Below are 26,579 nucleotides of genomic sequence, written 5' to 3' on the forward strand. Positions count from 1 at the left end.
TTTCTGATCCATTCACGTCCCAATAACGGTGGTACACCATCTTGCAGTATGTACAGATACAATTTCTGTATTTCCTTGCCGTTGTATTTGACAGGCACCCTTATTTTCCCTCTGGGGTATACTTTCTGCCCCGTATACGTCTTCAAGACAATGGATGTGTCTTTCAAGGGTATGTGTGAGAATAGCCGCTCGTAGTCTCGTCGATTCATGACAGGCAGGGCTGATCCTGTATCCAATTCCATTTTGACTTGGGACCCTGCTATCGTGAGGGTGACCCAAATGTTTCAGTGATCCTCTTTTGCGATTACGTTGTGAAGTTTGAGACAGCTTAGTCTCTTGTTCCCGGATTCACTATCGCTCTTCTGGTCTTCGGAACTACTGTCCGTCATCTTTTGTACTTTCCTGTACTGTTCCTTAGTAGCCTTTTTGTTGTCGTTAGTCTTCTTCCCGGACCTGCAAACTCGTGCAATGTGTCCCATCTTTCCGCATTGCCTGCATATTTTGTCCTTGGACCAGCAGTCCTTCTGGTCATGGGTTGTTCTGCCGCAGCGATAACATTTTTCAAATCCCCCTGTCATTTCATGGGTGCCGTATTCCTGTGGCTTTTGCTGTATTTCCGCAGCTCCCCTTGCTGCTGCTTCGTACGATACTGCCACGCTGAAAGCCTTATCTAGCGTCAGCTCTTTCTCTGAGAGTAACCTCTTCTGGGTTCCTTCACTCAGGAGTCCACAGACAAATTTGTCCCGTAGGGTATCTGCCAGTCCTTCTCCGAACTGGCAGTGCTTTGATAGCTTGCGTAGTTCTGTAAGGTAATCAGCATGCTCTCATCTTTATGCTGATTTCTCTTGTGGAATTTAAATCTTTCTGCTATCAGCAGCGGTGTAGGATTTAGGTGTTCCTGTAGGATATCAACAATTTCGTTAAAACTCTTCGCCATCGGTTTGGCTGGAGTGATCAGGTTCCGCAATAGGCCGTACGTTCTTGCGCCCATTAAGTTTAGTAGTACCGATGCCTTTTTCTCATCGGCTACTTCATTTGCCTTGCAATATATTTCAACTCTTTCCACATACGTGGTCCAGTTTTCTATTGCATTATCGAAGGCAGTGATATTGCCAGTCTTCGGCATCTTGGAAATCTAAGATGGTGCCTCCCGTGCTTTGCCTTCTTCCCTGATTGAACAAAATGGCGCCTCCCGCGCTTTGCCTTCTTCCCCGCTGGATTAAGATGGTGCCTTCCGTGCTTTCTGTCTTCTCTGCTGCTGCTAGCGCTGTTGCTGGCATTTTTATGCCTTGATGGCGACGCCCTATGGTCTTCGCGCACTTCCCCCCCGCGCTGCTGCTAACGCCGCTCTCCACGGTCCCCGTGGCAAACTGCAGCTCCTCGCGGCTTTCTGCGCTTCTAATTTCTTTTATTTTAATTACTGTTCCCGTCGTCAGAGCAAACCCTTCGGGGCACTTTCCTCCCTCTTCTCGGGTCTGTACGCTGCTCGGCTTCGTAGCACCGGCCGCGCCCTGTGTGCTCCACCCTCTCTCTCTCTCTCCTCTTCCCGACAACGCTGCTCGGCCCCGTTGAAAAGCCACCCGATCGAGCTCTAGCCCGCCGCAGCCCAGGAAGGATCAGTGTACTACCTGCCACCAGCCCGATTAGCTGGAACACCATAGACAGGATAACTAAGCCCCGCTCTCGACAGCCTCTCCTGCAAATCTTCAAATCCGATGAATCAGAGGCGGTTGCCCACGGTCGACGCCCGTTTCTTCTGTTTGTTTTTTTTTTCTTTTCTTCCTTCTGGCCGCGACCTCTAACAACTTCGCTTCAGGGATGGATCCCCATGAGGTGGTGCAGAACTGTAGGTAAGTTCGGATCTGTTCGTCGCCAGTGTTACGTCCGTGTGTAATGGAGACACGGACTGCAGCAGTTGGTTATAACAGGTGTTTACTGAGTGGAGACAAAACTGGAACTACTGTGCAAAGTTACTACACAGGCTTATATACAGGGGTCGTCACTACTGGTACTGCAGTATACAGGGGCTGCAGAATATAGTTCCTTCTTCAAAGTACATACGCTACAGCTTATAGATGTAGAAGTCCTATTTTGCCAATGTACATTTCTTTTTCTTTCTATTTCGCCAAATACAGTGTCTGATTTAAGATCCGATTTCAATCCTGATGAGAACGGGAGTTAAAATGGAGGCAGCGTCATTCCCTATGCAAACATGTCACACTCATGCCCACCGCCATTTTAACAGCAGTTGGTGTCCAATAATGTCATTCGGACCCCAACACGAATTTAACTGGTAGACGCGCATTTGGCATTGAACGTGTGCCTTGCCAGGGAAACCGGGTGCCAAAAGACGGCCCAGTAGATGAGGTTCGTTAATGGTTTTCTTACAAGCCAGGAAGAGCAGAGGTGCTCCTCCGAGGTCCAAAAAGGAAATCTAGAGGTCCTCCCCTGCCCCGGACTTTCCCCTCTTCCCCATCTGTGATCACCTGCATCCCCCAATTCTTACCAGAATGCCGAAGGCCATGCTAGTGGATCCCTGTCAGCGGCCTCCTGCTGCCATAAATCCTGCTCCCAACCACCATCCAAGCACTGGTTCCTCTGCTGTGACTAGGATGTTTCTGAAGAAACTTGCAGCATAACACATGCACCTCTCAGCATGATGCCACCGGAGTTTAGCTGATTCAGCTTTCATTGGGAAGAGGACCCTCCATCAACCAATTCCTCCAAACTGAGGCACTGCAGGTGTGGGTGCGGTTGAGAAGGTAAAGAGCACCACTCGTTCAGCTCGATCTTCCTGGCATCCTTCCACTGGCCCCCCTTTCCTCCGAACACGGCAGCTCGAAGTATTCCTGGTGACAAACCTTCTGGTACCAATAAAAGGGAGCTTGTAAATGCCTAAGTGCCAGTTGGTTAAAAAATAAAGCAAAACAAAACTACAAGAGGGGCCTTTATAAGGCCGAATGCACTTACCTTTAAAATCCATGGAAGCACCTGGTAAGCTTCAGTAACCCCCAGATTCTCACCAACTTCTACCGGTGCACCATCGAGAGTATCCTGTCCGACTGCATCACTACCTGGTATGGCAACTGCACCGCCACAGACCGCAAGGCACTACAGATGGTGGTGAAAGCTGCACAACATACTATAGGAATTAAACTACCTGCTGTCCAGGATATCTACCCCGAGAGGTGCCGGGGGAAGGCCCTGAGAATCATTAAAGATGCAAGCCACCCCAGCCACAACCTCTTCACCCTGCTCCCGTCCGGTAAGAGATACCGAAGCATACGGTCTCATACCAGCAGGTTTCGAAACAGCTTCTACCCCCAGGTCATAAGACTCATGATCATATAATTTATTATTATTTATTACTGTTGTTTTATTTATTATTACTATTATTAGTATTTTTATCATTGTTATGTCATATTTATTCCAATGTTGGGAGGACTCGTAAAAATCAACATTTCATTGTGCAGTACACACGTCTGCTGCATATATGACAAATAAAATTGAATTGAATTGGAAGTGGAGCCTGCAAGTCTGCACCAGACTTCGATCCTGCCAGGTTTTCATGGGTGATGTACAGTTGATGTACAGTTTTCTTTCCCTTAAGGCTACCCACCCCTTTAAGATGCTGCAGGCATCTGTGATGGTGGCTGTAGTGTCCGAGTATAAATAATACACGGACTGCAGGAGAACAATAATAACAAGTATTTACTGAACAGAGGGTACACTTTTGTTTGGACCCAAAAAAAACAAAAAAAAACAATTGGACTGTAAATAAACAAAAGTTCAACTAAAACTTAACAAATCAAATTAAAATTTGGTTTTCCGGGTTGATAATGCACTCCAGTCCCCGCGGCGCCCACCGGTCGCGGAAATACTCGAGCGCGCCGGCGGACACCGCGTGCTCCATCTCCAGGGCCACCCGGGCACGAACATGGCCGCGGAAGAGAGGCAGACAGTCCGGCTGGACGACCCCCTCGACCGCCCGCTGCCTGGACCAATTGATGGCTCTTTTAGCCAGGCCCAGGAGCAGGCCGACAAGGAGGTCCTCCACCCTGTCCGCTCCCCTCCGCACCGGGTGACTGTAGATCAAGAGCGTGGGACTGAAGTGCAACCAAAAATCGAGGAGCAGCCCCTTCAAGTAGTGAAAGAGGGGCTGCAACCTCTCACACTCCATATAGACGTGAAACACGGACTCCTCCAGGCCGCAAAAAATGCAGGCAGCCTGGGAGTCCGTGAACCTACCTTATTGCACGGGACCGCTCCGTGCAACACCCTCCAGGCCAAGTCCCCGATGGAACAAGGGAGGACTCCCGCATAGAGAGCCCTCCATTGGGGACCTCCACCACTGCGAGGCGGCAAGACGCCACGCCAAGGCGTGTCCGGACGGTAGACGAAGATGGCAAAGTGGAGAGAGTGCAGGAGCAGCCCGTACAGGAAACCCCTCCGCACGGAATGAAAAGGCACGGAGGGTATTTCCTCGAGACGGCTCAAGTTGTGAGGCGCCGGTTCCCGAGGGGAGTTTCGGGGCCGGGCGCCGATGAGGAATTCCATCCGAACGGGGGGAAGCTCGGACGGGATCGCCCCACGTGCTTGAGCCGCCTCGATACACCGAGTGGAGTCAGGGCCCAGTGCCGCTTTCACCGATTCGATGGCTTCGACCGCGAGCCGGATGTTGGCCCAGGACAGGCGCCGCGCCAGCTCCTCCGGTGCCATCCAGCCCGCTCCTCCGCCATCGAGCAGGTCCCCGACTCTGGTCACCTTGCCAGGCACAGCCCTGCCCTCCGCCAGTCGCCCGAACCCGTGTTCGTGGAGGTGCGGATTCCTGAGCAGCGGTTCCCGAAGGAGAACCGCCGCTCCTGACGGGGGAGAGCTCCGCCTGGAAGCGACGTAGTTCCAAACCCATAGCAGTTCCTGGTAGAAGACAGGCAGCTCCCGCAGGCCGGCACGCCTGCTGCCCACTTTCGCGAACAGGAGCTGCGTGTCGTAATTGAGGCCGTGCAGCTGGCGGAACAAAAACGTCGCCAGCGCACACCATCTCGGAGGATTCTCAACGTACAGGTATCTCTGCTGCGTCTGAAGACGGAAAGTCGCAGCCTGGGTGCGAAGGCACACCAGCGCCTGACCGCCCTCCCTAAGCGGGAGACACAGAACCGCGGCAGAGACCCAGTGCTTCCTTTTGTCCCAGAAGAAGTCGATGAGCTTCTTCTGCATCTTGGCGACAAACGCAGGGGGAGGGATCAAAGTGAACAACCGGTACCACAACATGGCGGCCACCAGCTGGTTTATGACCAGTGCTCGACCCCTGTAGGACAACACTCGGAGCAGTCCTGTCCAGCGTCCTAGGCGAGCGGTGACTTTGGCCTCCAGCTCTTGCCAGTTCGCCGGCCAGGCGTCCTCGGCAGGGCTAAGGTAGACTCCCAAATAGAGGAGGTGCGTGGTGCTCCAGGCGAAAGGCCTGAACTCCTCCGGCAGGGAGTCCACCCGCCACTGCCCCACCAGGAGTCCGGAACATTTCTCCCAGTTGATCTTGGCGGAGGATGCGTCCGAGTAAATCTGCTGGCATTCCCGCATCCTCCGCAAGTCAGCGGGATCCGTGACCGTGAGGAGCACGTCATCGGCATAAGCCGAGAAGACCACCTCCACGCCCGGCCCTTGCAGAGCCAGTCCCATCAACCTCTTCTGCAAGAGGCGCAGGAAAGGCTCCACGCAAATGGCGTATAACTGACCGGACATGGGGCATCCCTGACGCACCCACCTCCCGAAGTGAAGGGGCGCCATCAAGGACCCGTTAACTTTAATCAGACACTCCGCGGCGGCATACAGAAGTCGGATCCGGGCGACGAAATGCGTCCCGAACCCGAATGCGCGCAGAGTCCCGAAGAGATACTCATGATCCACCCTGTCGAACGCCTTCTCCTGATCCAGGGAAAGGTAGGCGACCGACAGACCAGCCCTCTGGGAGTGGTGGACCAGGTCCCGGACCAGATGGATGTTATTGTGGATGGTCCGGCCCGGGACCGTATAGGACTGGTCGGGGTGGATCACGTGGGCCAGCATGGTGCCAAGGCGAGCAGACATGGCCCTGGCAAAGATTTTATAGTCCGTGCTGAGGAGGGAGGCCGGGCACCAGTTCTTAAGGAGGCGGAGATCGCCCTTCTTAGGCCTTGAGTGTATTAGGGATGGGTTTCTTGAGCAGTATGTAACTGAACCAACCAGGGGGCAAGCAACCTTAGATCTGGTCCTGTGTAATGAGACAGGATTAATTAAAAATGTCCTAGTAAAGGATCCCCTTGGAATGAGTGACCATAACATGGTTGAATTCCATATTCAGTTAGAGGGTGAGGAGGCTGTATCTCAAACAAGCGTGCTAAGCTTGAATAAAGGAGACTATGAAGGTATGAGAGCGGAATTGAGTAAAGTGGATTGGGAAAATAGGTTAAAGGATAAGACGATACATGATCAGTGGTGTACATTTAAGGAGTTATTTTACAAATTCCAAAAAAAGTATATTCCACTGAGAAAAAAAGGGTGTAAAAGAAAAGACAGCCATCCGTGGCTAAGTAAAGAAATTAAGGATAGTATTCGACTAAAAACAAGGGCATATAAGGTAGCCAAATCTAGTGGGAGGATAGAGGATTGGGAAAACTTTAAAAGACAGCAAAAAATAACAAAAAGATTGATTAAGAAAGGGAAGATAGATTATGAAAGTAAATTAGCAAAAAATATAAAGACAGATAGTAAGAGTTTTTATAGTTATATAAAAAGAAAAAGGGTGGCTAAAGTAAATGTTGGTCCCTTAGAGGATGAGACCGGGAAATTAATGGTGGGAAATATGGAGATGGCAAAAACACTGAATGAATATTTTGTATCAGTCTTTACAGTCGAGGACACCAAGAATATCCCAACACTTGACAAGCAGGGGGCTATAGGGGGGGAGGAGCTAAATACGATTAAAATCACTAAGGAAGTAGTACTTGGTAAAATAATGGGACTCAAGGCGGATAAATCACCTGGACCTGATGGCTTACATCCCAGGGTTTTGAGGGAAGTGGCGGTAGGGATTGTGGATGCATTGGTAATAATCTTCCAAAACTCCCTGGACTCAGCAAAGGTCCCGGCAGACTGGAAAACTGCTAATGTAACACCCTTATTTAAAAAGGGCAGTAGACAGAAGGCTGGAAACTATAGACCGGTTAGCCCAACATCTGTGGTAGGTAAAATTTTGGAGTCCATTATTAAGGAGACAGTAACAGGACATTTGGATAATCATAATTTAATAAGACAAAGTCAGCATGGTTTTATGAAGGGGAAGTCATGTTTGACAAATTTGCTGGAGTTCTTTGAGGAAGTAACATATAGGGTGGATAAAGGTGAACCAGTGGACGTAGTGTATTTAGACTTCCAAAAGGCATTTGACAAGGTGCCACACAAAAGATTATTGCTTAAGATAAAAAATCACGGGATTGGGGGTAATATTCTGGCATGGATAGAGGATTGGCTATCTAACAGAAGGCAGAGAGTTGGGATAAATGGTTCATATTCAGACTGGCAATCAGTAACCAGTGGTGTTCCGCAGGGGTGAGTGCTGGGTCCCCAACTCTTTACAATCTATATTAACGATTTGGAGGAGGGGACCGAGTGTAACACATCAAAGTTTGCAGATGATACTAAGATGGGAGGGAAAGTAGTGAGTGAGGAGGACATAAAAAACCTGCAAGGGGACATAGACAGGCTAAGTAAGTGGGCAGAGATTTGGCAGATGGAATACAATACTGGAAAGTGTGAGGTTATGCACTTTGGCAGGAAAAATCGTAGAGCAAGTTATTATCTTAATGGCAAGAAACTTGAAAGTACTGAAGTACAAAGGGATCTGGGGGTCCTGGTGCACGAAACTCAAAAGGTTAGTATGCAGGTGCAGCAAGTGATTAAGAAGGCCAATGGAATGTTGGCTTTCATTGCTAGGGGGATAGAATATAAAAATAGGGAGGTATTGCTTCAGTTGTACAAGGTATTGGTGAGACCGCACCTGGAATACTGCATACAGTTTTGGTGTCCATACTTAAGAAAGGACATACTTGCTCTCAAGTCAGTACAAAGAAGGTTCACTCGATTAATCCCGGGGATGAGGGGATGGACATATGAGGAGAGGTTGAGTAGATTGGGACTCTACTCATTGGAGTTCAGAAGAATGAGAGGTGATCTTATTGAAACATATAAAATTATGAAGGGGTTGGATCGGGTGGATGCAGGGAGGATGTTCCAGATGATGGGTGAAACTAGAACTAGGGGGCATAGTCTTAGAATAAGGGGCTGCTCTTTCAAAACTGAGATGAGGAGGAACTACTTCACTCAGAGGGTGGTAGGTCCATGGAATATGCTGCCCCAAAAAGCTGTCGAAGCTACATCATTACATAAATTTAAAACAGAAATAGACAGTTTCCTAGTAGAAAAGGGAATTAAGGGTTACGGGGAGCAGGCAGGAATTTGGACATGAGTCTAGGTTCGGATAGGTCATGGCCCTGTGGGTAGCGGAGCGGGCCCAGGGGCCGTGTAGCCTGATCCTGCTCCTGTTTCGTGTGTCTAATGCTGTTAGATTCAGGAGATAGTCCTGTCATAGTGGATTGACGGTTAGGATCAGATCAGCCATGATCTTATTGAATGGCGGAGCAGGCTCGAGGGGCCAATTGGCCTACTCCTGCTCCTATTTCTTATGTTCTTATGTTCTTATGTTCTAGGACAATGACCGCCCTGCGCCAAGAGAGGGGCATCTCCCCGGTCGCCAAACTTTCCCCCAGGACCCGCGCGTAGTCGCCCCCCAAGACGTCCCAAAACGCCCTGTGGAACTCCACGGTCAGCCCGTCCAGCCCCGGGGACTTTCCCCTGGAGAGCTGGCGGAGGGCGCCAGTCAGCTCCGCCAGGCTTAGCGGAGCGTCCAATTTTTCGGCGCCCTCCGGGCTGACCTTTGGCAGGTCCTCCCACAAAACTCTGCGCGCATCCTCGCTGGACAGATCCGGAGAGAACAGAGCCCTGTAATAGGCGCGGGTCTCCGTGCTGATTCCCTCCGGATCCGAGACCAGTGATCCGTCGTCGGCCAGCAGCCCCAAGAGCTGCTTACGGACCCCCCGTCGTTTTTCCAGCGAGTAGAAGAAGGGTGAGCCACGGTCCAGGTCCCGCATGAGCTGGATCCGCGACCTCACGTACGCGCCTCGGGACCCGACGATATGCAGGTCCTTCAGCGCGCCCTTCTTCTCTTCGTACACCTTCCGCAGCGCCGGGTCCTCGACGACCTGACCGAGACGGGACTCCAAGTCGACCACCTCCTTCTCCAACCGCCCGAACCAGGCCTCCCGCCTCTTGGTCGACCCCTTCGCGTACTCCTGACAGAAGAGACGGATGTGAGCCTTGCCCACGTCCCACCATAGCCTCAAGGAGGGGAAGCCCCCCCGCTTCCTAATCCAGTCGGCCCAGAACCGACAAAACGAATCCCGGAACCGCGCGTCCTCCAGCAGCAGGTTGTTAAAATGCCAGTACGCGGACCCACCCCCGCGCGCGCAGCGGAGCGAGCTCCGCCCACACCAGGTGGTGGTCCGTGCACGGCACCGGCTGCATGGAAGCCGCCGGAACGCAGGAGACGTACACCCGGGAAATGTAGAGGTGGTCGATTCTGGACCTTCCTCCCCCAGACCCCACGCTAGTGAAGGCGCTGAAGTCGGGGTGGAGATTTCGCCAGACGTCCACCAAGTCGAAGGACCCGACCAGGTCCCTCAACTTCTCCATCGCCGCCGGGCTTCACGGGGGACCCGAACGGTCCCTCGCCTCGAGGTTGCAGTTAAAATCCCCCCCGAAGATGACGCACTCGCCCGCGTCGACGGAGCCCAAAAGACCGGACACATCTTCGAAGAAGCGCACTTGATGGAGCGGTACGCCCCCCAGGCGAACAGTGACCTGGAGCAAGCGGCCCGGCATGTGCTCCTTGACCCCCAATATCTCCAGCTGCAAATGCGGGGCCAGCAAGATAGCCACCCCGCCAGAATTGTTGGAGAGGTGACTCATGCTGACCCCTCCTTGCCACTCCAGGAGCCATGTGGCTTCGTCTCCCGGAACAGTGTGGGTTTCTTGCAGGAAACACACCGCATACTTCCCGTCCCAAAGGACCGAGAAGTTGTTGAATCTGCGGCGCGCCTCCCTGCTGCCGTTGATGTTGAGGCTGGTTATGGTTATCTTCATGTCAGAAGCATAGTGCAACCTCTACCTACACCTAACGGGGGGAGGGAGCGCAGCCGCTGGTCAGCCGCCACTTCCTCAGCAGCCCAGTGAGAAACGTTCTGAGCTGACGCAGCTCGAGCGGGTCCATGCCCTCGTCCGCGCCCATTATTTTAACAGCGGCGCGGATGGACCCGATGAGCAGCGCCAGCTCCGACCACCTGTCGAGGGCCAGCCGGATCTTATTTTGCCGACCCCGGCACGTGGCCATAAAGTCCCGGGGTTCCCTTACGGGAATGAGGAGAGACTCGGCGAGGGGCACGAGGTCATCCAGCGCCTCGTGGATGGTGGAGTCCAAATCATCCTCCGTGCCCATCACCGAGTCCCCATCCTCCTCCAGGGGGTCGTCACCAGCGGCCGACCCGTCCGTCGCGCAGCGAACGGCTTGGCCGCACCAGCCGACCCCGCCTCCGCCCGGATCCCACCCCAGGATCGGCGGCAGAGGATTCCTCCGTGGGCTCCTCTAGGGGTGCCGGGCCAGAAGACGGCGGCGGTTCGGAGTCCCCCCCAGCTCAGATGCCAGAACGACCGGAGGAACTGGGGAGAGAACAATTCCCAGCTCCTCCAGTACGTCCGGCACCAGAGACGCAGCCAGGGGGCCATCCTCCTCCCCGCCACCAGCCTCCGACCCAGCGGATGGGGTGTTTTCAATTAAAACCTCCACTGGGATGAGCAGCCCCTGGGAGATGTCCGGGACGCATTGGGCGAGCTCATTTTCCTCGAGCTCGCCCGACCCAGACCCCAGGCCGCCCGACCCGGCGAGGGGTAACGGCACCGATAAAATGTCAATAGCTGCGGGTTGTTCCGCGACCCCCCCCACGGGCAGGGTCTCGTCCCCATCCCCGGGAGTCACGTGCCGGACAGACACATCTGCCTCAGCCTCCCGAGGGACAGGCGACCCCTGCCGATCGCTGGTGATGACGACAGTGGGGGGGGGGTGGCGCAGTAACCGCGGTGGGCGACGACTCCCCCTGCTCGGAGGGACCTTCCTCCTCCCGGTCCTCCTCCTCTTCCAGGGGGTCGCACCTTCTTTTTAGCACGGAGGGAGCGAGGGAGACCTCCATGTCTGCAGAGGCCTCCTCCTCTGCTCCCTCCGGCGGAGCAGGTTTGTCGGGTTCCTCGGGCCCGAGCCCGGCCGCAGGTATTGGCGTTACCGCTGCGGCGGTTGCGGCCACAGGCTCGGGCACGAGGCCCCTCCCACTCGCGTCTGCCCCGATTAACTCCGCGAGGAGCGCGGGTGTAAGGGGTGCAAGGGGCAAGGGCTGGCCATCCACGGGGGGACCCGCCCTAAGGTGTTTATTTTTCCGCCGCGCCTTCTTTCCGGCCGGACGCGCTCCCTCCCCCCCGCCGGAGGCCTTGGTAGCATCGGCCCCCGACGTCGACCGCGCATCAGACGTTCCCGACGCGCGGGCAGATCCGGGCGGGGAGGAGCCGCGGCGGCGCCAGCCTCGGCCGCACGAGATGATCCGGCAGCCTTGGAGGCGGGGCAGCTTTCCGGATGTGCCCCACCTCCTTGCAGGCGTGGCACCGCACACCGTCCGACGTCCAGAAGACGTGATAGGCGGTCCCCTTGTGGTGGACGACGAACGCCCCGTCGGTGTCCTCCTCCCGCGCCAGCTGGATAAACAGCTGGCGCCGAAAGGAGAAGACGTGGCGAAGGCTGGCTTCCTGGAAGCCGAGCGGGATGGGCGTAATCCCCGACCTCACCTCCCCAAGTTGGCATAAATGGGGGAGGAGGAGCTCACCAGGAACATAGGGCGGGACGTTCGAGATGACGATCCTCTGCGCGGTGGCCTCGAGAGGATCCACCGGCAGGAAGGTCCCACCCACGGTGAGCCCCTTGGCGATGGCCAGGGACACCGCCCGCTCCGACCCCAGGAAGAACACAGCCTTCCCGTACATTTTTGAGGCCGCGACGATGGCTGAGGGGCCGACAACCCCAGCCATGGCTTTAACGCAGGCCTCAATGGTCATACTGGGGTGAGTGTAGCTCTTCACCCCAAGCTTTTTTGTCATAAGTTTAAAAGGTGACGGGGCAGCAGAAGCAGCGGGAGCAGCTGTGGCTGTGGCTGCCACTCCCGCATAAGTCCTGGCTGGCCCCGCCACCGGCGAAGATGCAGTCGCCATTATGGGGTGTTTTTATAAGGGCTACACTCACCCCAAGTCACAGGCCTGATGGTGTTAATGGCCTCAGGTATTTTTGGTCCTCTATTGAGCAGAGGGAGCTGTTTAAAATGAAGACACACCTCTCCCCTTATTGATTGAAATTGGGAGAGTGGCCTTCTCCCCTCTGCTCAATAGGCAATTAATAAAAAGGGATGAAATTGAGGTGCCTCAGAGAAATAGGCAGAGAGAGACAAAGAGAGAGAGAGAGAGGGGGGGTGGGAAGGAGGGAGGCCACAAGGGCAGGGTTGCCACTCAGGATGGTGGGTGGGTGCAGTCTCCGATGGGAATTTAAAGTCTTTGAAGGTGGTCTTCTGGCAGGGGGAGAAGATGTCTTCACCTGGGAAAGCTGGAGATGCCCCAGGCTCAGTCCCACACCAGGTCTTAACGATGTAATTGGACTTCACCTGGGCAGCTCCAGCTGTCACAGGTCAGGCAATTGAAGGGGTGCTTATTAGTGGTGTGTGTGGCCTAGTTTTTAACAAGAGCCACACACACACACAGACACCCCTTGATGATCCGGCCTTGTTTCTTCTTTTCTCCCCCCACCTAAAATACAAAGTCTTTGGGAGAGTGCACCAAATAACACCCACCTGAAAGATAATGTTGTTCTTCCCTCCTTCCAAACAGTTGGTGGTTGTTGGTTGTTTCTCTCCCCTCTCTCCCTCTCCTGAAGTGGAGGCCAATTTGGGGAGGCAGTAATGGAAAGGCCTCTCCCCTGGTTGGTGTTGTTGCTGGCCTCCCTTCTCCTTCTCCTCCTCTGTCCTCTCTCTCCAGTTGCTGTGATGATGGTGGAGGTGGAGGTGGTGGTGGTCTATCGATATCCTCCTCTTCCTGGTCAGGAGACCACCATTTTCCACTCTCCTGGTTTGGCTGCTCCTTCTCCTCCTGCTGACTGAGGCAGCTGCACAGCCAGAAATGCTGGAACAGAGGGTAACTTAAGACTGAAATACAGAAGCCTGCTATGGCTTTATATACAGGGGTGGTCAATGCCGGTACTGCAGCATAGAATCAGTTCTTCTCTTAAAGGTACATACACAACAATTCCTCCCCTTTTAGATAAACAGTACATAACATTCATTTAACAACTAAATAATAACCAATTACAATTACAATTTTCTCTGTACTATATACATCAACTGAAATAATCATTTATAATCATGGATAGCGCCTTTCTCGAGTATCCTGTTCTTGCGGCAGAGTTGATTCTGGCTCATTGTCATTGGTTGGTTCGTCAGCTTCCAATACCACTGCTTCTGAGGTAGACGCAATCTGTACTTCGGGTTGATTACCAGGTGCACCTGCTCGTGGTATGGGTTTGGCTTGTTCCTGTGACTCTAGAATCTGGTCAGCATGGCGTCTCACGATGCTCTCTCCAACATCCACTGTGTACATTAGTGGTCCCTGCTGTGTGCATATCGTTCCTGGCTGCCATTTTTCTGTTCGGTAGTCGCGGGCCAAGACTGGTTGCCCTATCTTGAAGCTCCTGGTTGGCTTCTCATTGATGTGCTGGAATTGCTTATCCTCAACACCTCGTCTTATGTTTGGTTTGAGCAAATCCAGGCGACATCTTAGCCTTCGGTTGAAGAACATTATGGCTGGAGCTTGGTTGGTGACTGCATGTGTCGCATTCCGGTAAGCAAACAAGAAGTTATCCACCTTGTGTTGTAGTGGTATGTTGTCATTATGCATTGCCTTTATGGCCTTTTTAAAGGTCTGCACAAACCTCTCAGCCAATCCATTTGTGGAATACAATACTGGAAAGTGGAATACAATACTGGAAAGTGTGAGGTTATGCACTTTGGCAGGAAAAATCGTAGAGCAAGTTATTATCTTAATGGCAAGAAACTGGAAAGTACTGAAGTACAAAGGGATCTGGGGGTCCTGGTGCACGAAACTCAAAAGGTTAGTATGCAGGTGCAGCAAGTGATTAAGAAGGCCAATGGAATGTTGGCTTTCATTGCTAGGGGGATAGAATATAAAAATAGGGAGGTATTGCTTCAGTTGTACAAGGTATTGGTGAGACCGCACCTGGAATACTGCGTACAGTTTTGGTGTCCATACTTAAGAAAGGACATACTTGCTCTCGAGTCAGTACAAAGAAGGTTCACTCGGTTAATCCCGGGGATGAGGGGATGGACATATGGGGAGAGGTTGAGTCGATTGGGACTCTACTCATTGGAGTTCAGAAGAATGAGAGGCGATCTTATTGAAACATATAAGATTGTGAAGGGGTTGGATCAGGTGGATGCGGGGAAGATGTTCCCGATGATGGGTGAAACTAGAACTAGGGGGCATAGTCTTAGAATAAGGGGCTGCTCTTTCAAAACTGAGATGAGGAGGAACTACTTCACTCAGAGGGTGGTAGGTCCATGGAATATGCTACCCCAAAAAGCTGTAGAAGCTACATCATTACATAAATTTAAAACAGAAATAGACAGTTTCCTAGAAGTAAAGGGAATTAAAGGTTACGGGGAGTGGGCAGGAATTTGGACATGAGTCTAGGTACGGATCGGTCATGGCCCTGTGGGTAGTGGAGCGGGCCCAGGGGCTGTGTTGCCTGATCCTGCTCCTATTTCGTGTGTCTAATTCTGTTAGATTCAGGAGATGGTTCTGTGATAGTGGATTGGCGGTTAGGATCAGATCAGCCATGATCTTATTGAATGGCGGAGCAGGCTCGAGGGGCCGATTGGCCTACTCATGCTCCTATTTCTTATGTTCTTATGTTCTTATGGATGATATGGGGCAGATGTGTAATGTTTCACCCCATTATTCCTCAGAAACCTCCGGAAATCCTCGGACACAAACTGTGGCCCATTGTCGGAGCAAATCTGTTCTGGCAAGCCATTCCTGGCGAAGATGGTCCGTAGGACTGCAATAGTTTTCTCCGTGGTGGTGGAGGACATTTTGATGACCTCTGGCCATTTCGAAAGAGCATCCACGGCGATTAGAAACATTGAGTCCATGAATGGACCAGCAAAATCAATGTGTACCCATTGCCATGGAGATGAGGGCCACTCCCATGGATGTAGCGGGGCCTGTGGTGGAGCGTTTTGAACCTTCTGGCATCCTGTGCATCTCTTGGTCATATCCTCAATTTCTTTATCGATTCCCGGCCACCACACAAACGCCCTGGCTCGGCTCTTCATTTTTACCCCTCCCAGATGACCCTCATGAAGCTCATTGAGCACTCTATCTCTCAACTTGGGTGGAATTACCACTCGGGATCCACACATCAAGGACCCCGGCACACTGACAGCTGTTCTCTCCTTGTCGAGAAAGCTGACAACAGTGAGTCGCCATGTGCTGGCCATCCCTTCACCGTCAAATCATAGACCCGAGAGAGTGTCGGGTCATTTCGGGTTTCCTTCTCTATACTTGAGTTTGTAACAGGTAGACATTCGACTATGGTCGCATGGAATATCTCAACAGGGTCCACTGCAGGTGCTTCCTCTACCATAGGCAACAGTAGGCGCGACAGCCCATCAGCGTTTCCATGCTGTTTCGTACCCTTGTACTCTATGTCGTACTGATGTGCCCCTAGAAAAAGTGACCATCTTTGCAGCCGTTGCGCCGTCATCACCGGAACGCCCTTCTTTGGGTTAAAAATGGACACCAGGGGCTGATGATCAGTCAGTAGGGTGAATTTCTGCCCGTGCAGATAGTGATTGAACTTCTTCACCCCCCCCACACCAGGCTGAGGGCCTCCCTGTCAATCTGGGCGTAGTTACGCTCGGCTGAGGTTAACGAGCGTGACGCAAAGGCTATTGGCCTCTCTGAACCGTCAAGGAATTTGTGTGACAGCACCGCTCCGATGCCATAGGGAGATGCATCACATGCTAACCGAATCAGTAGTGTTGGATTGTAGTGGGCCAATACTTCTTTTGAAGTGATTAGGCATTTACATTTCTGAAAGGCACGCTTACACTCATCACTCCATTTCCATGTTACTCCAGTTTGCAGTAGGGCGTTCAGTGGGTGTAGAATTGTAGATAAATTCAGCAAGAACTTATGGTAGTAGTTCACCAACCCGAGGAACGACCTCAGTTGCGACACATTTTCCGGTGCTGGAGCCTTGACTACAGCCTCAATCTTGTCCGGCAACTTATGCAACCCTTCCTCATCAATCATGTGGCCACAATACGAGATTTGTCTCCTGAAGAACTCGCATTTGGGGCGGTTGGCTCGTAGTCCATATTCCTGTAATCTCGTGAGCACCTGCTCCAGTTTGGCAAGGTGTTCACTGTCATTTTCGCCCGTAACCAGGATGTCGTCCAAATAACACTGGGTCCCCGGGATCCCTTGCAGGACTTGTTCCATCGCCCTCTGCCAAATAGCCGGGGCTGATGCTACCCCGAATACCAGTCGATTGTACTGGTAAAGGCCTTTGTGAGTGTTTATCGTGAGGTATTTCCTAGATGCTTCTTCCACCTCCATTTGTAGATACGCTTGGGCCAGATCAATCTTTGTAAAGCGTTTCCCTCCAGATAGTGAGGTGAAAATATCTTCTATCCGTGGAAGTGGATATTGTACTGTGTGCAGGACTGGGTTCACAGTTACCTTGAAGTCCCCACAGATGCAAACCTTCTTCGGTTCCCCAGGCATGCTGCTCAGTGATTTCTTCATTACAGGAACGATGGGTGTGGCCCACTCGCTCCAGTCCACCTTGGACAGCACACCCGAATGCTCCAGACTCTCCAGCTCTGCTTCAACGGCTGGGCGGATCACGTAAGGTACCGGTCTGGCCTTAAAATATTTTGGGTTTGCGTTATCTTCGATTTTTATCATTGCCGTTACTCCTTTTCGAGTCCCAAGTCCTTGTTGGAACACCTCTTTCGCGTCAGTTAGAATTTTTGACAGTCATCCAGGTGTGTCGTCATCATCCTTTTTATCAGTCACAGTTAGCGCCTGAATGGAATGCCAATCCAATTGTATTTTTCGGATCCATTCACGTCCCAATAATGGTGGTCCTCCATCTGGTAGTATATATAGATACAGTTTTTGTGTTTCATTGCCGTTGTATTCAACTGGCACCCTTATTTTTCCTCTGGGGTAGACTTTTTGCCCCGTGTATGTCTTCAATACAATGGACGTGTCCTTCAAGGGTATGTGTGAGAATAGCCGCTCATAGTCTCGTCGATTCATGACAGTTAGGGCTGATCCTGTGTCCGATTCCATCTTTACTGGGGACCCTGCTATCATGAGGGTGACCCAAATGGTTCGGTGATCCTCCTTTGCGATCACGTTGTGTAACTTTAGACAACTTAGTCTCCTGCTCCCGGAGTCCTTATCACTCTCCTGATCTTCCGAATTACTGTCTGTCAATTTCTTTACTTTCTTGTACTTTTCCTTAGTAGTTCTTGTACTGTTGGTTTTCTTTCCTGACCTGCAGACTCTTGCTATGTGTCCCATTTTCCCACATTGCCTGCATACTTTGTCCTTAAACCAGCAGTCCTTCTGATCATGGGTTGTTCTGCCGCAGCAATAGCACTTTTCTGCTCCATACGCCATTTCGTTAGCGCTGTATTCCTGTGGTTTCTGTTGTATTTCCGCAGCTCCCCGTGCTGCTGCTTCGTAGGATACTGCCACGCTGAAAGCCTGTTCTAGCGTCAGGTCCTTTTCCGAAAGTAGTCTTTTCTGGGTTCCTTCACTCTGGAGCCTGCAGACAAACTTATCCCGCAAGGTGTCTGCCAGTCCTGCTCCGAACTGGCAGTGCTTCGATAACTTGCATAGTTCCGTAAGATAGTCAGCATTGCTCTCATCTGTGTACTGGTTTCTTTTATGGAACTTGAATCTTTCTGCTATCAGCAGCGGTGTAGGGTTTAGGTGTTCCTGTAAGATATTAACAATCTCCTCAAAACTTTTCTCCATTGGTTTAGCTGGGGTAATTAAATTCTGCAATAGGCTGTACGTTCTCGCGCCCATCACATTTAATAATACCGACGCCTCCTTTCCATCGGCCACCTCATTTGCCTTGCAGTACACTTCAATTCTTTCCACATACGTGGTCCAGTCGTCTACCTCGTTGTCAAAAGCAGCGATACTGCCACTTTTTGGCATCTTGGGTGATTTAAAATGGCGCCTCCTGTGCTTTTTCTTTTTCACCAATGGATTAAAATGGCGCCTCCTGCGCTTTTCCTTCTTCCCCAATGGAATAAAATGGCACCTCCCGTGCTTTTCCTTCTTCCCCTTGCTGCCACGCTGCTCCTAGCATTCTACAGGGTAATGGCAGCGACACACGGCTTCGGCGCGTCTCACTTTTCCTTCCCCTTGTTTTATTTACGCTACGCTGCCCGGTTCTTGAGCACCGACCACGCCCTGTGCGCTCCACCCTCTCTCTCTCTCTCTTTTCCTCCCGACGACGCTGCACGGCCCCTTTGCAGAGCCGCTCGATCGAGCTCGAGCCTGCCGCAGCCCGGAAGGGTCAGCGCACTACTTGCTACCAGCACAATTTGCTGGAACACCTTGACTGGAGAGCCAAGCCCAGCTCTCCACAGCCTCTCCTGCAACTCTCCGAACTCCGATGGGTCCTTGGGCGGTTGCCCGCGGTCGACGCCCATTGTTCTGACTTCGACCTCCAAGAAGCTTCTTCTCAGGGAAAGATCCCCGTGAGGCGATGCAGTACTGCAGGTGAGTTCAAACCTGTTCGTCGCCAATGTAGTGTCCGAGTATAAATAATACACGGACTGCAGGAGAACAATAATACTGAACAGAGGGTACTCTTTTATTTGGACCCAAAAAAAAACAAAAACAAAAAAAAAAAAACCCAATTCAACTGTAAATAAGCAAAAGTTCAACTAAAGCTTAACAAATCAAATTAAAATTTGGTTTTCTGTGTTGATGATGCACTCCAGTCCCCGCGGCGCCCATCGGTCGCGGAAATACTCAAGCGCACCGGCGGACACCGCATGCTCCATCTCCAGGGCCACCCGGGCGCGAACATGGCCGCGGAAGAGATGCAGGCAATTCGGCTGGACGACCCCCTCGACTGCCCGCTGCCTGGACCAATTGATGGCTCTTTTAGCCAGGCCCAGGAGCAGGCCCACAAGGAGGTCCTCCAACCTGTCCGCTCCCCTCCGCACCGGGTGACCATAGATCAAGAGCGTGGGACTGAAGTGCAACCAAAAATCGAGGAGCAGCCCCTTCAAGTAGTGAAAGAGGGGCTGCAACCTCTCACAATCCATATAAATGTGAAACACGGACTCCTCCAGGCCGCAAAAAATGCAGGCGGCCTGGGAGTCCGTGAACCTACTTAAAACCTTATTGCACGGGACCGCTCCGTGCAACACCCTCCAGGCCAAGTCCCCGATGGAACAAGGGAGGACTCCCGCATAGAGAGCCCTCCATTGGGGACCCCCGCTACCGCCGGTCGGCAAAACGCCACGCCAAGGCGTGTCCGGACGGCAGACGAAGATGGCAAAGTGGAGAGTGTGCAGGAGCAGCCCGTACAGGAAACCCCTCTGCGCAGAATGAAAAGGCACGGAGGGTATTTCCTCGAGACGGCTCAAGTTGTGAGGCGCCGGTTCCCGAGGGGAGTTTCGGGGCCGGGCGCCGATGAGGAATTCCGTCCGAACGGGGGTAAGCTCGGACGGGATCGCCCCACGTGCTTGAGCCACCTCGATACACCTAGTGGAGTCGGGGCCCAGTGCCGCTTTTACCGATTCGATGGTTTCGACCGCGAGCCGGACGTTGGCCCAGGACAGGCGCTGCGCCAGCTCCTCCGGCGCCATCCAGCCCGCTCCTCCGCCATCGAGCAGGTCCCCGACTCTGGTCACCTTGCCAGCCACAGCCCTACCCTCCGCCAGCCGCCCGAACCCGTGTTCGTGGAGGTGCGGATTCCTGAGCAGCGGCTCCCGAAGGAGAGCCGCCGCTCCTGACGGGGGAGAGCTCCGCCTGGAAGCGACGTAGTTCCAAACCTATAGTAGTTCCTGGTAGAAGACAGGCAGCTCCCGCAGGCCGGCACGCCTGCTGCCCACTTTCGCAAACAGGAGCTGCGTGTCGTAATTGAGGCCGTGCAGCTGGCGGAAGAAAAACGTCGCCAGCGCACACCATCTCGGAGGATTCTCGACGTACAGGTATCTCTGCAGCGTCTGAAGATGGAAAGTCGCAGCCTGGGTGCGAAGGCACACCAGCGCCTGACCGCCCTCCCTAAGCGGGAGACACAGAACCGCGGCAGAGACCCAGTGCTTCCTTTTGTCCCAGAAGAAGTCGATGAGCTTCTTCTGAATCTTGGCGACAAACGCAGGGGGAGGGATCAAAGTGACCAACCGGTACCACAACATGGCGGCCACCAGCTGGTTTATGACCAGCGCTCGACCCCTGTAGGACAACACTCGGAGCAGTCCTGTCCAGTGTCCTAGGCGAGCGGTGACATTGGCCTCCAGCTCTTGCCAGTTCGCCGGCCAAGCGTCCTCGGCAGGGCTAAGGTAGACTCCCAAATAGAGGAGGTGCGCGGTGCTCCAGGCGAAAGGCCTGAACTCCTCCGGCAGGGAGTCCACCCGCCACTGCCCCACCAGGAGTCCGGAACATTTCTCCCAGTTGATCTTGGCGGAGGATGCGTCCGAGTAAATCTGCTGGCATTCCCGCATCCTCCGCAAGTCAGCGGGATCCGTGACCATGAGGAGCACGTCATCGGCGTAAGCCGAGAGGACCACCTCCATGCCCGGCCCTTGCAGAGCCAGTCCCGTCAACCTCTTCCGCAAGAGGCGCAGGAAAGGCTCCACGCAAATGGCATATAACTGACCGGACATGGGGCATCCCTGACGCACCCCCCTCCCGAAGCGAAGGGGCGCCGTCAAGGACCCGTTAACTTTAATCAGACACTCCGCGGCGGCGTACAGAAGTCGGATCCGGACGACGAAATGCGTCCCGAACCCGAATGCGCGCAGAGTCCCGAAGAGATACTCGTGATCCACCCTGTCGAACGCCTTCTCCTGATCCAGGGAAAGGAAGGCGACCGACAGACCAGCCCTCTGGGAGTGGTGGACCAGGTCCCGGAACAGATGGATGTTATCGTGGATGGTCCGGCCCGGGACCGTGTAGGACTGGTCGGGGTGGATCATGTGGGCCAGCACGGTGCCAAGGCGAGCAGACATGGCCCTGGCAAAGATTTTATAGTCCGTGCTGAGGAGGGAGACCGGGCGCCAGTTCTTAAGGAGGCGGAGATCGCCCTTCTTAGGCAGCAGGACAATGACCGCCCTGCGCCAAGAGAGGGGCATCTCCCCGGTCGCCAAACTTTCCCCCAGGACCCGCGCGTAGTCGCCCCCCAAGACGTCCCAGAACGCCCTGTGGAACTCCACGGTCAGCCCGTCCAGCCCCGGGGACTTTCCCCTAGAGAGCTGGCGGAGGGCGCCGGTCAGCTCCGCCAGACTTAGCGGAGCGTCCAATTTTTCGGCGCTCTCCGGGCCAACCTTCGTCAGGTCCTCCCACAACACTCTGCGCGCATCCTCGCTGGACGGATCCGGAGAGAACAGAGCCCCGTAATAGGCGCGGGTCTCCGCGCTGATTCCCTCCGGATCCGAGACCAGAGATCCGTCGTCGGCCAGCAGCCCCAAGAGCTGCTTACGGACCCCCCGTCTTTTTTCCAGCGAGTAGAAGAAGGGGGAGCCGTGGTCCAAGTCCCGCAGGAGCTGGATCCGCGACCTCACGTACGCGCCTCGGGACCCGACGAGCTGCAGGTCCTTCAGCGCGCCCTTCTTCTCTTCGTACACCTTCCGCAGGGCCGGGTCCTCGACGACCTGACCGAGACGAGACTCCAGGTCGAGCACCTCCTTCTCCAGCCGCCCGACCCGGGCCTCCCGCCTCTTGGTCGACCCCTTCGCGTACTCCTGACAGAAGAGACGGATGTGAGCCTTGCCCACATCCCACCATAGCCTCAAGGAGGGGAAGCCCCCCTGCTTCCTTCTCCAGTCGGCCCAGAATCGACGAAACGAATCCCGGAACCGTGCGTCCTCCAGCAGCAGGTTGTTAAAATGCCAGTACACGGACCCCCCCCGCGCGTGCAGCGGAGCGAGCTCCGCCCACACCAGGTGGTGGTCCGTGCACGGCACCGGCCGCATGGAAGCTGCCGGAACGCAGGAGACGTACGCCCAGGAAATGTAGAGGCGGTCGATTCTGGACCTTCCTCCCCCAGACCTCATGCTAGTGAAGGCGCTGGAGTCGGGGTGGAGATTTCGCCAGACGTCCACCAAGTCGAAGGACCCAACCAGGTCCCTCAACTTCTCCATCGCCGCCGGGCTTCGCGGGGGACCCGAACGGTCCCTCGCCTCGAGGGTGCAGTTAAAATCCCCCCCGAGGATGACGCACTCGCCCACGTCGATGGAGCCCAAGAGAGCGGACACTTCTTCGAAGAAGCGCACTTGCTGCGCACTGGTCTGAGGGGCGTACACGTTCACTAGATGGAGCGGCACGCCCCCCAGGCGAACAGTGACCTGGAGCAAGCGGCCCGGCACGTGCTCCTTGACCCCCAAGATCTCCGGCTGAAAATGCGGGGCCAGCAAGATAGCCACCCCGCTGGAATTGTTGGAGAGGTGACTCATGCTGACCCCTCCTTGCCACTCCAGGAGCCACGTGGCTTCGTCTCCCGGAACGGTGTGGGTTTCTTGCAGGAAGCACACCGCATACTTCCCGTCCCGAAGGACCGAGAAGTTATTGAATCTGCGGCGCGCCTCCCTGCTGCCGTTGATGTTGAGGCTGGCTATGGTTATCTTCATGTCAGAAGCATAATGCAACCTCTACCTACACCTAACGGGGGGAGGAAGCGCAGCCGCTGGTCAGCCGCCACTTCCTCAGCAGCCCAGTGAGAAACGTTGTGAGCCGACGCAGCTCGAGCGGGTTCACACCCTCGTCCGCGCCCATGATCTTAACGGCGGCGCGGACGGAATCGATGAGCAGCGCCAGCTCCGACCACCTGTCAAGGGCCAGCCGGACCTTATTGCGCTGACCCAGGCACGTGGCCATAAAATCCCGGAGTTCCCTTACGGAAATGAGGGGAGACTCGGCAAGGGGCACGAGGTCACCCATCGCCACGTCGGCGCTGGAGTCCGAATCGTCCTCCGTGCCCATCACCGAGTCCCCGTCCTCCTCCAGGGGGTCGTCACCAGCGGCCGACCCGTCCGCCGTGCAGTGCGAAGCGAACGACTCGGCCGCGCCAGCCAGCCCCGCCTCCGCCCGGATCCCACCCCCAGGATCGGCGGCAGAGGATTTCTCCCTGCGCTCCTCTAGGGGTGCCGGGCCAGAAGACGGCGGCGGTTCAGAGCTCCCCTCCGCCTCAGACGCCGGAACGACCGGAGAAACCGGGGAGAGAACAATTTCCAGCTCCTCCAGTACGTCCGGCACCAGAGACGCAGCCAGGGGGCCATCCTCCTCCCCGCCACCAACCTCCGACCCAGCGGACGGGGGGTTTTGAATTAAAAGCTCTACCAGGACGAGCATCCCCTGGGAGACGTCCGGGTCGCATTGGGCGAGCTCATTATCCTCGAGCTCGCCCGACCCAGCTCCCAGGCTGCCCGACCCGGCGAGGGGTAACGGCACCGATAAAAGGTCAATTTCAATTACTGCCGCGGGTTGTTCCGCAACCCACCCCACGGGCAGGGTCTCATCCCCATCCCCGGGAGGCACATGCTGGACAGACACATCTGCCTCAGCCTCCCGAGGGACAGGCGACCCCTGCCGATCGCTGGTGATGACGACAGCGCTGGGGGGGGGGCGCAGTACCCACGGCGGGCGACGACTCCCCCTGCTCGGAGGGACCTTCCTCCTCCCGGTCCTCCTCCTCATCCAGGGGGTCGCGCCTTCTTTTTAGCACGGAGGGAGCGAGGGAGACCTCCATGCCTGCAAAGGCCTCCTCCTCGACTCCCTCCGGCGGAGCAGGTTTGTCGGGTTCCTCGGGCCCGAGCCCGGCCGCAGGTATTGGCATTACCACTGCGGCGGTTGCGGCCACAGGCTCGGGCACGAGGCCCCTCCCGCTCACATCTGCCCTGATGAACTCCGCGAGGAGCGCGGGTGTAAGGGGCCCAAGGGGCAAGGGCTCGCCATCCACGGGGGGACCCGCCCTAAGGTGCTTCTTTTTTCCCCGCGCCTTCTTTCCGGCCGGACACGCTCCCTCCCCCCCGCCGGAGGCCTTGGTGGCATCGGCCCCCGACGTCAACCGCGCATCAGACGTACTTGACGCGCGGGCAGATCCGGGGGGAAGGGCGGCGGCGGCGGCGCCAGCCTCGGCCGCACGAGATGATCCGGCAGCCTTGTAGGCAGGGCAGTTCCTCCTGATGTGCCCCACCTCCCTGCAGGCATGGCACCTCACACCGTCCGACGTCCAAAAGGCGCGGTAGGCGGTCCCCTCGTGGAGGACGACGAACGCCCCGTCAGTGTCCTCCTCCCGCGCCAGCTGGATAAACAGCTGGCGCCGGAAGGAGAAGACGTGGCGAAGGCTGGCCTCCCGGAAGCCGAGCGGGATGGGTGTGATCCCCGACCTCACCTCCCCAAGTTGTCGCAAATGGGGAAGGAGGAGCTCACCAGGAACATAGGGCGGGACGTTGGAAATAATGATCCTCTGCGTGGTGGCCTCGAGAGGAGCCACCGGCAGGAAGGTCCCGCCCACGGTGAGCCCCTTGGCGACAGCCAGGGACACCGCCCGCTCCGACCCCAGGAAGAACACAGCCTTCCCATACATTTTTGAGGCCGCGACGATGGCTGAGGGGCCGACAACCCCAGCCATGGCCTTGACGCAGGCCTCGATGGTCATAGTGGGGTGAGTGTAGCTCTTCACCCCAAGCTTTTTTGTTATTAATCGAAAAGGTGACGGGGCAGCAGGAACAGCGGGAGCAGCTGTGGCTGTGGCTACCACTCTCGCATAGGTCCCGGCTGGCCCCGCCACCGGCGAAGATGCAGTCGTCATTCTGGGGTGCTTTTTTTAAGGGCTACACTCACCCCAAGTCACAGGCCTGAAGGTGTTAATCGCCTCGGTGTATATATATTTTTTTTGTCCTCTATTGAGCAGAGGGAGCTGATTAAAATGAGGACACACCTCTCACCTTATTGATTTAAATTGGGAGAGGGGCCCTCTCCCCTCTGCTCAATTGGCAATTAATAAAATAGATGAAACTAAGGTGCCTTAGAAAGACAGGCAGAGAGAGACAAAGAGAGAGAGAGAGGTGGGGGGGTGGGAAGGAGGGAGGCCGCAAAGGGCAGTGTTGCCACTCAGGATGGTGGGTGGGTGTTGGCAGGGTTGCACTCTCCGATGGAAAAAGTCTTTGGTGGTGGTGGTCTTCTGGCAGGGGGAGAAGACGTCTTCACCTGGAAAAGCTGGAGAAGCCCAGGCTCAGTCCTGCAACAGGTCTTAACGATGTAATTAAATTAAATTAAGGACTTCACCTTGGGCAGCTCCAAGCTCTCCCAGGGCAGGCAATAGAAGGGATGCTAATTAGTGGTGTGTGTGGCCTAGCTTTTAACAAGAGCCACACACACACACACTACACCCTTGATGATCCGGCCTTGCTTCTTCTTTTCTCCCCCCACCTAAAAAACAAAGTCTTGGGAGAGTGCCCCAAATAACACCCACCTGTAGATGTTCCGGATGAAGTTTTCTTTCCTCCTTTCAAGCAGTTGGTTTCTCTCCCCTCTCTCCCTCTCCTGAAGTGGAGGCCAATTTGGGGAGGCAGTGATAGAAAAGGCCTCTCCCCTGGTTGATGTTGATGTAGGCCTCCTTTCTCCTTCTCCTCCTCTGTCCTCTCTCTCCAGGCACCTCAGTTGATGTAATGATGGTGGAGTTGGTGATGGTGGTGGTCCAACGTTCTCCTCCTCTTCCTGGTCAGGTGACAACCACTTTAATCCACTCTCCAAAGTCTGGCTGCTCCCTCTGCTCGTGCTTGCAGCTGCACAGCCAACAATGCTGTGCAAACTGAACAGAGGGTAACTTAAGACTGAAATACAGAAGCCTGCTATGGCTTTATATACAGGGGTGGTCACTGCCGGTACTGCAGTATAGAATCAGTTCTTCTCTTAAAGGTACATACACAACAGTGGCCCTGCTAGGCATTTCCAGAATGTTCTGGTTTTTCAATCACGTTTAATGCAAAAAACATTGATATTCGTTCTCGGGATGTGGAAGTCATTGGCAAGGCCAGCATTTATTGCCCATTCTAGTTTCC

This window comes from Somniosus microcephalus, chromosome 7 (genome assembly GCF_052327205.1).
Source record: "Somniosus microcephalus isolate GS21.2 chromosome 7, FLI_Smic_1.0, whole genome shotgun sequence".
Lineage (NCBI taxonomy): Eukaryota > Metazoa > Chordata > Chondrichthyes > Squaliformes > Somniosidae > Somniosus > Somniosus microcephalus.